The 9,738-nt window shown below is 53.4% G+C and overlaps 1 pseudogene; it reads right to left on the bottom strand.

Annotated features, from left to right (window-relative positions):
- Positions 1 to 8,770: 8,770 nt before the first annotated feature.
- LOC149858903 (U2 spliceosomal RNA) lies at positions 8,771 to 9,006 on the bottom strand (annotated as a pseudogene).
- Between the last annotated feature and the right edge of the window lie 732 nt (positions 9,007 to 9,738).

The raw sequence follows: 9,738 nt of genomic DNA, 5'->3' as shown, positions 1-9,738 counted from the left end.
CGGGCTGGTAGCCAGTCTAGTCCAATGGACTCTGAACTTGCGGTGTGAACGGTCCCAAGAAGAGGATGAGAGGAGGAAAGTCTTAGTTTTTCCTTGGTAGTCACCTGTGGCAAAGGGATGGTGGTTGTGCCTCATGCTTTGACTACCAGAAGGGGCAGGTAATGTGTCACCTGGAGCACAAGCGCAGACATTGTCCGCACAGCTGCCCTGGGAGGCCAGGCAGAAAGGGACACTCCATGTTCTTCAGCAAAGAGGGAAGGTGAGGGAGAGGTTGGGTTAGTGCCGCACTCTTGCTTCTCCCTGGTGTCCATGGGAAGCCTCCACCCCATATCCTGGCCAGACCTGTCACACCAAGCATTAAGTCAGAGACACGTGCTGTGAAGACGCATGAAGCCCACAGATATTGGGCTCTGACACTTGTTAGGAAGGTTGCACATCCCTCGTATTAGCTGAAAGCAGCCATAGGCAACATGGGGAGGGATTGTATGAGCTGCTTTCTTTTGTGGGAGTTTGGCCTCTGTCTGCCCATGCTTGGACAAAGGCTTGGAACAGAGGTGCTTCCTCAAAAGAGATTTGGAGAGTTAGGAAAAACCCTGGAAGTCAGAAAATTCCCCTCAACCCCCATGGGGTGGAGAAATGCAGTCTGGTTGCAGCTGAACACTACATCCCTCCTTTCCACAGCACGTAGGACGTGACTAGATAACTGGTCATTTCCTGTGCCAGAGCCTGTCAGACGGGCAGCAGAAATCCTCGCCCTAGAGAAGCTCCTACCAGGCTGATCACAGGGCATTTTTACGTATGCAAGCGCCACGGCACCGGGCGCTTTGAAAAGTGCCCGACACTGCATCGCTTCCAATTGTAGAAGTGGCGAAATGTGAGTCTGCACACAGAAAACGGCAGTCTGCTTTTGAACGGAAACACAGAAAGTTTTAGTTCAAGAGCACACCGCTGCCGTTTTTTCCACGCTGACGTGTGTTTCACCACTTCTACAGCTGCAAATGATGCAGCGCCGTGCGCATCAGCTTGCGTGCAGAACAGAAGCCAATGTGGGAGCTGAAGTGCCCTGACCATTGTCACGCCCCCCTCCCCTAAGTCAATGGCAGGGATGGGCCAAGGGTCCCAGTACCCTACCCCGTGGGTCACACTGCCAAATGGCACTCTGGACTTGTGCCAACAGCGTGAAGGTTAACGACCCAAAGAAAGCACGTGCACCGTTCTAGCCTCAGCTTCCATTGACATCAATGAGAATTCTTGACTCGGCCCCCAGCACGATCAGGCCCAGGCCTTGGGATAGATATTCGGTGTACGTGGAGCGGGAGCAGCTGTTCCATGTGGAGGGGTGGCCCGTATCTTCGAAGTGTCTTGCCCTCCAAGTACGGGAGGCGGGAGAGGGGATTAGAGATGCAAGGAACTGCTCTTGGGCTCCCACAGCCAAAGTCGTCACAATGTAAGCAGAGTCGTGAACTGGGACTGCTGCGAACTCAGCAGCGTTGGGAGCAAGCGGGGCAGGGGAAGCATAGGCAGCAGTGGGTGGGTCAGGGCTGGGGCTAGCAGAAGCGGGACACATTTGGGGGCTAGGGGCTACAGGAGGGGATCAGTGAGGTAGAGATGCTCTGAGGAAAGGAGGAGGAGGAAGGTGTACGGGAAAAGCAATCGAGGTCTAGAGGGACTGAGTGCAGGGATCTGGATGGACATAGAGGCGTGAGCCACTGAAAGGCAGGCTCCTCAAGGTTTCCAAGCAGATAAAGCCTCCCCTCTCCATCCAGATCTCAGGTAGAAGCCTTCTCTCCACCCTGTGTCCTTACACCCTCCAGAGGGGAGCCTTGCCTTCGGTGTCTGGCCAGCCTCACAGACCAGCTTGCGCAAGTGGTGTTGGTAATCCCTGAACAGAGTAGAGAGCTAGAACGACTGGTAGAGAATGTGGGAAACATGGACTCAAGGGAGCTGTGCAATCTGGAAGTCTGGAAACAAGCCTTTAGGGATCCAGCCACCTCCCTGTTGTCTGCAATACCTGTATTAGAGGTTAGACAACCATCTGTCCAGGGTAGTCTAGGTATACTTGCTCCTGCCATGGTGCAGGGGTTGGACAAGGTGCCCTGAAACCCCTGCCAGTCCTGTATTACTGTGATTTCAGCCAGCCTTGATACTGCACACACACAGCTAGAGGTAATCCTCTCCTGAAGCACTTACTGCAAGTACACAAGACAAGCCAGAGGAGAGAAAGCTAAGACAAGAGAAGAGGTATAACTCTGGTCCCAAGGGCTGGCACAGTGTGGGGGCTAGGATGCATGGTTGACAGCTCCACGGTTGCAAGCTGGAGGCTACGGCAGACACACTCATAGCACGGCCCTGCCAGAGTTCAGCACATGCGCGAGTTCTGCTAAACGCGTCGTCCTGAGGACATGCGTAAGCAAGTGTAAAATCGTGATGGTTGGAGAGAATCCAGGGGAGGGCAATAAAATGGTTAAGGGGTTGGTGCATGTGACCTAGGAGAGGCTGAGGGAACTGGGCTTATTTAGAGAAGATGGAGGGGGGATTTAATAACAGCCTTCAACTACCTGGCTCCTGAAAGGATGAAGGCTGGTTCTAAAGAGGATGGAGCCAAACTGTTTTCAGTGGTGGCAGATGACAGAAAAAGGAGCAACAGTCTTAAGCTGCAGCAAGGGAAGTAAATTAGATAGTAGGAAACCTCTCACTAGGAGGGTAGTAAAACACTGGAACGGGCTACCCAGACAGGTTGTGCACTCTCCACCCTTGGAGGTTTTTAAGGCCCAGCTAGACAAGTCTTGGCTGGGGTGAGACAATTGGGGCTGGCTTTGCTTTGAGCAGGGGGTTGGAGTAGATGACCTCCTGAGGTCCCTTCCGGCCCTCATTTCTATGATTCCATGAATTTGCCCATGCTCACACAGCAAGCGTCCCAGTTCAGCCACACTCAAGCGCAGGTCATCCAGCTCGCCCCCTACCATTTGCTTTTGAGTGCCTCCTGACTTATGCTGCCCAAGCTACCGGCACATAACATCATCCCATTTGTGACCCCAAAGATCCGTTGACTGTAACGGCAGCTCAAGGGACGTGACTCACTACGAGGAACTAAGTTGTTGCAACACAATCTGTCCATCCAGGTTTGCAAGCTCCACGCCAAGTCCGCAGAACTCCTGCGGTAGGCAATAGGCATCCGCCAAGCTCCTAGCACTCGCGTCCAGACAAGTTGTAAGAACACAAGACAGAATCACCGTCTTCCACGCGACTCGTGCTAACTGCAATGGCTGCTCCTTGAGGCTTTGCAGAGGCATTAGGGATTAGCTGCCTGGTTTCTTCAGAAGGCACATACGTGAACACAACTTACTTGAAGCCTAGCTGCAACGTAGGGAAGAAAGGGATCTGCGGGTACCCAACTCTGTGTGTTGTAACCAGCTCAGCCAGCAGGCAACAACGCATTATAGTTTCATAGTTTCATAGTTTGTAGGGTCGGAAGGGACCTGAGCAGATCATCTAGTCCGACCCCCTGCCATGGCAGGAAAGAGTACTGGGGTCAAATGACCCCAGCTAGATGTTCATCTAACCTCCTCTTAAACACCCCCAGGGTAGGGGCCTGCACCACTTCTCTTGGAAGCTGGTTCCAGACCCTAGCCGCCCTGACCGTGAAGTCGCGCCTCCTGATATCTAACCTGAACCTACCCTCTGCCAGCTTGTGACCGTTATTCCTGGTCACTCCTGGCGGTGCTCGGGGGAACAGGGACTCCCCCAATGCCTGCTGATCCCCCCTGACTAGTTTATAACAGGCCACAAGATCCCCCCTCAGCCGTCTCTTTTGGAGGCTGAACAGGTTCAGGTCCTGCAGCCTCTCCTCGTAGGGCCTGCCCTGCTGCCCCCTGATCATACCAGTGGCCTCCTCTGGACCCTCTTGATGCCGTCGACATCCCTCTTGAAGTGCGGCGCCCAGAACTGGACGCAGTCCTCCAGCTGCGGCCTGACCAGTGCCGCATAGAGGGGGAGGATCACCTCCCTGGACCTGCTCGAGATGCATCTGTGGATGCATGCCAAGGTGCGGTTGGCCTTCCTGACTGCCTCCCCACACTGCCGGCCCATGTTCATCTTGGAGTCGATGATAACCCCCAGATCCCTTTCCGCCTCCGTGCTGACAAGAGGGGAGTTCCCCAACCTGTAGGTATGGTGCCGGTTGTTCCTCCCGAGGTGCATCACCTTTGGGCCTGCAGTTGGATGTGCTACATCTTGATTAGCTCGTAGGCCAGAGGGCAGGGGTGGGAATACGAAGGCAGCAACACCTTGGATATGTCTGAGGAAACGGGGCTCAAATAGCCCTCCAAAATATCAGCCAGCCAGGAGCTGGAGGTGGGAGCCAGCCAGCGCCCTACCTCACAGATGGATTAAGCTCCGGCCGTTAGTGATCCCTGCGTTGCTGTCACTGAATACTGTGTTTTCCAGAGAAGGAGCGAAGCCTGGGGCCAGGTTGGCTAGCACTGCTGCAGTCACCTGCCAGCATGGCCTCGATCTCTCGGTCACACCTGTCTGATGCGTGTCTAGGGCAGCAGAAGGTACTGTCAGTCTTTGTACAGGCGGAAAGCCGCCCCACTGCACCTGTCCTTGCCCATTGCGGAAAGCTCCAGGTCAGTCTGTTTGCTCTCTCCCCTCCCAACTGAAGGAGAACATGAGGGCTGGAGCCAGTCTCACCAGCAGGAAGCACAGGTTGAACTCGCCTGCTTGCAGTTTACTGCTGGATTGGCAGCCCGAGACAATAAAGTCCTTTACCCACATTCTGCGGCGGGCACCATGGGCTGAGCTTTGAGCATTTGGCTCCAGTTGGGAGGGCAGTTCTGGACGTTCCCGTAGGATGCATCCCTTTGGCCTGCTCCGCCACATGCACTGATCACTGGATCACTCCTCGTTCCCCTTGCCCAATGCAGCCGTTTCCTGGTAGATTATATCTGCCCATTAGTAACTGAGCAGTGAGCACCAAACTCATCCTGCACCAGGCACAGAGCCCAAGCTATGGACCCAGACTGGGTCTGACCCAGGGTCTTGGAAGCGACACGTGGCAAACTAGGGAGACGGCAGCAGAGGCCGATCATTCCTCAGCTGAGCTTTCCAAGGACAGGGCACGGTTTGCCCAGAACGAAAGCGAGAGGAGAGGTTGGACTGTAATTTTACACTCATCACTTGCATCACTTGCTATTTTGGAGCTGTAATGACACATTGACAATGGGGCGTTGCTCCCAAAAGTGACAGCGAAACACAGGAGAGGCCACCCTGCTCAACCCACCTCCTCCCCGAGCGTGTCAGGATCGCCATCGTTGACTCAAGTGGTTATTGCTTTCCGCACGGAGCCAGCCCGGTGGAGCAGAGAGGCCGATTTCTCCGCTTTCCAGCGTCTCAGCAACAGATCTGCATAGGCCATCTCGTTCTGCTACGCTGCGGCAAAGCACTGAGCGCAACTGGATGGCGCACGCACCGACAACCTGCTTTTGCTTGCCGTGCCTCTGACAGGAGGTGTGAGAAGCAGAAGCCAACTTGACTCTCAAGCTGAGTCTACAAAGGACCCAAAACCCACCTTTTCCTAGAGTACTGGCTTGCAGGGAATCCAGCAAACGCTGTACCCAGGTTGCTGATCTCATAGCATCACCTTCCAGGGCTAACCTGGGAGTGAAAGGTTTGGGTGAGTCACAATGAGTCAGCAACGCCCGTGAAATTGCAACATGAGGCGTTGCTTCTTCACGGAAATGTGGCCTTGTTTGCATCCTGCCTCTGCCTTCTCCTACACAGAGGGCTTGACAGGCAGCACTTGGATAGCACCAGCATGGGGACGCTTCTGTACAGCCCCTCTCCTTTCCTTGAAAGTCCCCATAGCCATTTCCCCGGTTTCCCTGAGGCTGTGCCCTCTCGCAAGAGGCTCTGTTCCCAGAGGCCACTGCTTCCCTCGAAGAAACCTTCCTCTCTCCAATTGTACTGGAGCAATTGAGATACTGAGCCCAGATAACCACTAAAAGCAGCATCTCCTGGCTCCATTCCCCACCTTTCCAAAAAGCAGCCTAAGGTATCACCCTGCCCTGCCTTCTGCCTGACATCAGGCTAATGAAACAGCTAACTAGGCTAACTCTGTGCACCTTTCTGTTAGGGCAAGGAAAAGGAGGAGGGGTGTGTGTGCGCGTGCGATAAACACTGCGGCTTGGGAATCAAACAATGGCTTCCTCAGTGAGCGCACAAGTACTGTGAGCGCTTTCTATGGAGGAGCTTATGTGTGGCATCCACGGAGATGCATAGAAAATGGGAAACGAGGCAATTGCTGCACCAGGGGCCTTATAATCCACAGTCACCTGCATGGGACAAGTCATACTGCCTGGGTGCAGCTGGCTGCGCTCGTGCGAGGCGATGGTCCTCGCATTACAGTTTTGTCCAGACTGGCACCATCACCCAATGCCATAATCTGTTTCTACCTGCAGAGATGCTCCCGCTGCCCCCACAACCCTTCTGTTTTGCCTGCTTAGGCTGCGAGCTCTTCAGGGCAGCAAGTCACTTAGTTCGTGGTACCCCTTGGCACAATGGAGCCCTGATCTTGTTTAGGGCCCATGACTATTTACCCCTTAAGGGCACGCCAGAGGCAGGCTTGAGCCCCGCTGGCACTCACTAGGTCACCAGGCAGCAGCACAGGCGAGGGGGGGGACCACTGGCTGGATGGCTGCTTGAAGAAGGGTTGAAGGAGGGTATAGAAGGACGGTGACTGCTTAAAGCATGGGGAGGCTGCGCCCAGGCTCAGGTGTACAGAGTGGGTTGTGAGGAAGACTTTGAAAGGAATCTACGTTGCAAAGTGTGGCAGGAGGCGTGTGAAACCAGGTCTAGCAACGCCACTGATGGTGCCAGGCAAGGGATAGTGGGGGGCACAGAGGGCTCTGTATGGCATGACCTCACTGTCAGAGGTCTAATGGTGAGGGGCGCCAGCCCACATCCTCCTCTGGCAACGGACGTGCGCCCAGAGTTCTCCGAAACGGAGAGCAGCCTGAATGGGGCAATTCAGAGGGCTGCTGGACTCTTCCCCAGCCCATTACATTAGGGAAACCCTCTCAGTGCTCACAACTCAAGGCCTCTAGGCATTTGAACTTTGCCTCCATCCTCAATAAGCTTCTCCTGCAGTGACCCACCAGGTTGTTATGATTTGGCCCCACATCGGGTCCAATGCTCTCACTTGCCTTCGTCTCTGGCATTAGTGCAGGGCACAGCTCCCATCCCAGTGCCCCTCCACATCAGCATCCAGCTGCCAGAGTCCTCCAGGTCCCAAGCTGACTTCTATAACCACTCTAGTTACTTAAGGACACCATTTCCCAGAGCGGACACTTTGACCCCCCGGCTTATAGCTCACTCTTCAGAGACGGGCAACAGTGGAAGCAGACGCAGTCGCATGGGCTTTGGAAAGGGTCTAAGACCAGACACTCAGCTGGGTGTCCTGCTGTTTAGCAATGCTTTATTGCTCACGTTGTTCTCTATCAAGGCCCTATTTTCAGTTGTTTAAACTTGGCCAGATTTTAACCACACAAGCTGAAGGTTCCCATGCTTGGTGTTGGTCTCAACCAGGTTGGACAGATGTTTCCCCCATGCTGTCTCCTTTGAGATGCTCAGGTTGAATAGGTAGGCCCTCTCCCATTCACCCGCTAGAAGCATGCTCGTTTCTCCAACCAGAAGGTCAGAGGCTCGTCATTCATTTGCTGTCAACAAATGTAAAACCAAAGCTTGCAGAATTTCTCATCCTCAGTTCAACCGGCGGAGTTATGGGATGGGGCTAAAGATTGTCCCCCTGCTATAGTTGTCAATGCAATGCTGCACGATGGTATCCTTCCCCCCACCCCCTTTTCTTAAAATACCAGGACGTCCCGTGCATGTACAGACACTCAAACACACACACACACTAATAAAAGATCATTTTAAAGTTCCAAAACCAAGCACACAAAAGTTAAGAAACCCAGAATCAAGGTTGCTTGTGCAATGTACCTTCAGCCCTGTGTTGCATGGGCCACCACCGTCTCCAAGAAGTAAGACCACATAAGAAATGTTCTGTGGCACTTACACGCTGCCCCAACATACAACACACAGCCACTTTTAGCATAGATACTGCTCAGCACTGGAGAGGAAGCAGCGTTTCCAACACTCACATGGGTGAGCAATCAGCCTGGTTTCTCATGTGCTGGTTCACCCCATTCAACTAGGCACGTCACTCGGGCTGCTGGGTGTCCAGCTCCTCGGAGGATCTTTTTGAGGAGGGCTCAAAAAGGAAAAAGGAAGCGGAACAAAAAAGGCACGTTTCACCAGCCACGATGTGAATCAGGTAGGGGACAACCTTTTAAGGGAAGCAGAAGCAGCCTCATCCCTTGTCGGGTTCTCAAAACAGACCTGACAAAACTCCGGGAAGCGACTGCAGGCGGAGGGGCCTGCTCTGAAGGTGGAGATCCACCCGCAACAAGGCCTTCACCACCTGGATTTGCTGGGCTTAACCAAGCACACCTTTGGAAGGGCTCCCCCCTATGAAGAGTTATACAACACAACACAAGCAACTGCTTCAAATACCAACCAAAAGAAAACAGCAAGGAACTGGACAGCCCCAGAAGGGGATTCAGAGGGACATGGAGGCAGAAAGAAACTGAGAGTAACAACCCCACTGTTCATCCAGCTACACTTCTCAAGCGAGTAGGCTGCAGAGCACAGAGGACGCATCGCCTTGGAAAGAGTCACTAAGGAGGGCACATTTTTTTTTTTTTCCCCCCTGTTTTTTTGCACCAGTCCTGGAAGCACTGCAATACCAGGTCAATGCATGGAGTGGATGGAGCACGCTCCAGTTCCACCACCCAATACCAAAAAGAATCTGCTCAATATAGACCTCCTATGGAGGATATATCAGAGACAACTACCCTGGGGAGCTCACCTACGTGGTCACCCTGCTTCCCCTGTACTAAGGAGGGCACAACCTTGGAAAGAAAAGAGAAAGCATAAAAGGCAAGAAAGACCTACCTGTTGGAAGAGAGAGTCTCCCACCCTGGAGCAGCAGCCAGGAACCAAAGGCGAGCCTCAGCTCCTCTGCAGATTTAAAGGGACAGGTACCCAGAGAGCATGCTGGGAAAGGCCCCTATAAAATGGCAAGCAGTGCTCAGACCAGCTAGGGCAGAGGTGGGCAAAATGTGGCCCAGGAGACTAGATCTGGTGCACAGGGGCCTCTAAAAAATGTAGCAAATTAATATTGATCTGCTTGTCATGTGGCCCTCAATGGCTTGCCAAAACTCAGTAAGTGGCCCTCTGCCCAAAATAATTGCCCACTCCTGAACTAGGGAGTTTCTGGGGCTGGTTTTCCTAGGTACTGCAAGTCTTTGTGTCTTCTCAGAGCTACATTTGAAAAGGTGTTTAGTTTCTGCTTGGGCATTTAACTCAGAGCTGGGCTTGTCAAAGGGCCCTGCGCCTAGATTATGCAGAGGGCTGCACCGTAGTCATGAGTGGGGATTGCACTATGCTCAGGCTACACTTAATCCAGCTAGTTTGGGAGATATGGCGGTATGAATGTCAAGACTGGGAGAGCTGGTTGGGGTTCCTTGCTATTTGCTTGGGTTGGTAGCCCGTACTGAAGTTGGTATTGCCGGTAGGTTGACTCCTGGGTACCTGAGCTGGGTAGATTAAAGTTGTCAAGGTGCTCAGATACATGCTGATATCTCTCACCTCTTGACTGCAGTACAGGCCTCACACTCT

Source organism: Crocodylus siamensis, chromosome 8 (assembly GCF_052110815.1).
Source record: "Crocodylus siamensis isolate JL-2025a chromosome 8, ASM5211081v1, whole genome shotgun sequence".
Taxonomy (NCBI): domain Eukaryota; kingdom Metazoa; phylum Chordata; order Crocodylia; family Crocodylidae; genus Crocodylus; species Crocodylus siamensis.
The sequence above is the reverse complement of the archived record's forward strand: the minus strand, read 5'-3'. Positions and strand labels throughout refer to the sequence as shown.